The sequence below is a fragment of the Chenopodium album genome, chromosome 6, assembly GCF_948465745.1.
Source record: "Chenopodium album chromosome 6, dcCheAlbu1.1, whole genome shotgun sequence".
In the NCBI taxonomy this organism is placed as follows: Eukaryota; Viridiplantae; Streptophyta; class Magnoliopsida; order Caryophyllales; family Amaranthaceae; genus Chenopodium; species Chenopodium album.
The window spans coordinates 41,027,471-41,031,107 of NC_137839.1; the positions used below are offsets into that span (position 1 = coordinate 41,027,471).

At 41.1% G+C, this 3,637-nt stretch overlaps 1 non-coding gene across 1 annotated transcript; it reads right to left on the reverse strand.

Annotated features, from left to right (window-relative positions):
• Positions 1-2,858: 2,858 nt before the first annotated feature.
• On the reverse strand, positions 2,859-2,964 carry LOC145637579 (small nucleolar RNA R71). The gene has a single exon (XR_014114347.1). It is a non-coding gene; the product is annotated as a small nucleolar RNA R71 (small nucleolar RNA).
• Between the last annotated feature and the right edge of the window lie 673 nt (positions 2,965-3,637).

Sequence of the window (3,637 nt, forward strand, 5' to 3'; positions counted from 1 at the left end):
GTGCATCCGGACAATTAACCATGGACCCTCTATTGACTAAACCATATCTCGAACTTTAGAGAACTAGAGCCATGGTTAGGTTGCAAACTCATTGCATCATATTGTGCCTACTTGACTAATTGTGCATTATTTGTTGTGCATATATGTTTTCTTAACTGTTTGTTTGACTTGTGTTGAGATTAAATAAATTAATGACTTAAAGAACTTTGCCTAATTAATTAATTAATTAGAGTCAATAAAGTCTAATTTTTTAATCAGAATTAACCTAGTACGACTTTAGGCATACCCCTGTTGATTAATAACACCGAAAACAGTCCCTGATTGAAGCTCCAACATTGGTGCCAAAGTCTGGACTGCAGCGCCACTCTGTGGAATTTGGCGCTTGGCGACAACTCTGTCGTCTAGCGCTACACTACACAGTGCGACGCCAGTCCTGTTGTTTTGCCGACGGTTCGGATTATTGATTGAGTCATCACCTAGTGTCTAATTAACCCGTTTGCTAATTAATTCGGTTAAATTTCGCCGTCTATAACACTTTGTCGAGTCATTAATAGAGTCTAGGCACTAAGTCCCATGGTCTTACTGATGAGTGGCATTTATGCCACTCTTTTATCCTTTTTCTCTAAGGATTCTCCCCTCATTTGCACTTGTTTGACCCTTTTTCTAAGCATTTTTACTTAGTTTTGCTTCCTCTTTTCTTTCTCCTTTATCTTCCCTTTTCTTAGTCTTCTCGCTTTGTTCTTATTGTGATTTTCATGCTTATGCTTTGTAGGAACCATCGGGATTTTCAAGAGGAGGAAGCTAAACTCAAGGGAAGCTGGAGGAAGCATGATTCATAAGAGGTTCGGCCGAACCTCCTGAAGGTGTGGCCGAACCAAGGTGTGGCCGAACCTGCTCAGTGGTTCGGTCGAACGTTGAGGCAGGGGCAAGATGAAATTTGGTAGTTTTGTAGGAGTGGCCGAACCACAGGAGTTCGACCAGACCAGGATCAGGGAGGTTCGACCGAATCTACCCATGGTTCGGCCAAACCTACCCTGTAGTCCGGCCGAACCTACCCTGTAGTCCGGCCGAACCTTCCCATTTGTTCGGTCGGACCTCTCCTTTTATCAGCTGGCTCTGTACGGACTATATAAGTCCCATCTTAGAACGTTTTGAAGATTAGATTAACTTAGTTTTAATTTTTCTACATTTTAGCTAAATCTAGAGAGAGAAACACTATTAGTTTTCATTGGTAGAGAGAGAAAGTGTGGTTTTCTTCATTGATGAACTTGGATTTTGAAGAAGGAGTTTTGTTCAATCCTTTGTAGACCTTCATCTTCAATTAATGAGCAATCTCTTACTCTTTCTCTTTACCTTTGTTTTTTATTTTGCTTATTTCCTTTGATTTTTCTTCTTTGCTTATTAATCATGTTGATGCTTATTGATTTAATGATTGATATTGTTTTCAATATGATTTGTGAGTAGTCACCTAGCCAAGGGTGTGGGGATGGTGTAGTTGCTAATTGTTCATGCTTATAATGTTGGGGTTATGTTAATGGTGATTAAAGTCTTTGCATGCTTGATATTCTTTGGTCTTTCTTGCAAGTGCACATTGTTAGTTGATCAAAGATGAGTCTTTACTAACAAGTAACGGAAGTTGACTTAGTTGATATTCATTACTATCGATAATTCTTTGTTTGCACCTTCTAATATATGGTTCTAATGTGGAAACATAGAGGCTATGTTAGGAGAAACCAATTAACCCCGAAAGGCGGTTAGATTGGACCCCTTTACTTCGGTATTCATGCATGTTTAGTTTACCATTGATATGCTACTTTGTTATTGCATGATCAAGCGTCAACTTCACCTACCCATTTCCCTTGGTGCCTAGCTATATTAATTTTAATCCATTTCGTTCTTAGTTTAACCTTCTAGTTATTCACACTTCTTGTTCCGAGATAGCTTAGACCCTAGGTAATGAATGCAGTGCTTAAGCATTTCTCCCTGTGGTTCGACCCCTCTATTTACCATATACACGTATTAGGTCAGTAGAGCGTTATAAATTCATTTGATTTAGGTGTAGTCGCTCAACGACACGATTATTGCCTTGTCAAATTGGCGCCGTTGCCGGGGAGACGGTTTCCATTGCTATTTCATTGCTTGTTTGAGACTATCTCATCTTTATTTGTTAGTGTTTGCTACTTTTGTTACTTGTCAGTGCTTACGTTCTTCTTAGCTTTGTTGTATGAACAGAGGACGAACCCGCTCAAGATCTTTGATTCCCATCGATCCAGAGCTAGAGAGGTCTTTGTCCCTACTTCGAAGAGAAGCAAGAGCAAGGAGTAGAAATTCCCACACTCCAACAAGAGGAGTAAGAGAATTAGAAGATACTCCACCCTCTTCACCCTCAAGTGAAGAATTAGATAGCCCTAAATCATCTTCGAGTTTAGAAATCAACCCTTTCTCAACCTATAAGTTTGAGAGTGAAGAAGGTTCTAAAATGGGAGAGAATACGCCTTTGAGTCGTCTTGGGGCCCCCGAAGCTTTTAGAGCGCAAAGTGGGATCTTAACTCATACTACTCAAGCCAACAATTTCGAAATCAAGCCTAATTTGATTGCCTTGATTGAGAGGAAACAATTCTCGGGTGGAAAGTTTGAGAGTCCTCATGAGCACCTAAAAGAGTTTGAGAAATATTATGACACAATAAAGGCCAATGGAGTGACTCAAGAATATATTGGCCTCAAAATGTTTTCATTTTCGCTAATTGGGAGAGGTCTAGAATGGCTAGAGAAGGAGGTGCCCCCTAATTCTCTCACAACATGGGACCAAGTGACTACGGCTTTCTTGAGGAGGTTTTATAACCATAGGAAGACCGCCGAGGCTCGGTCTTTGATTCAAGGTTTTCGCCAAAAGAGTGGTGAGTCTCTAAGTGCGGCATGGGAACGATACAAAGAGCTTCAACGTCAATGCCCACACCATGGGATACCCAAGTATCAACTCATTCACACTTTCTATGGAGGTCTCACACCTCAAGGAAGAACAAGCCTAGACGCCGCGGCCGGTGGTCAAATCATGAACAAAGGAGAGCATGAAGTGGAGTGTATTATAGAGGAGGCCGCAAAGCACTATGATGATTGGTACGAAGGAGAAAGGGATGCTACTTCTAGCAAGGGTGTTTATGCATTGGAGCAAGCCTAATTAACATTTCTACCCAAATCTCCAAAATGACCAAGCAAATGGATGAATTGATGAAAGAAAGGTCCAACCTCATGGTAATACCTCCCCTTCAATTAAGGGAGGCAATGGTATGGATACTTCCTCCCCCTCTTCTTACAATACAATGCCCCAAGGATGCATGTTTTGTTCTAATTGTGAAACCTATGATCATGATACCTCTCATTGTGTATATGCTTGTGAAGTTCAACCCCCTACCCATGAACATGATGGTAATATGGAAAATGTCAATGCTATGAATTTTGCTCCTAGAATGGGAAATGTAGGAAACTTGAGGCCAAACTCCAAGCAAATGGGGAATTGGAATCAAGGTGGAAACCGTGGTTGGAACCAAAGTGGTGGTGGTTATGATAACCAATACCATGGTGGGGGAGGCCCTTCCAATTTCAATGGAAGAGGCTACTCTAACCAAAGGGGGTATGG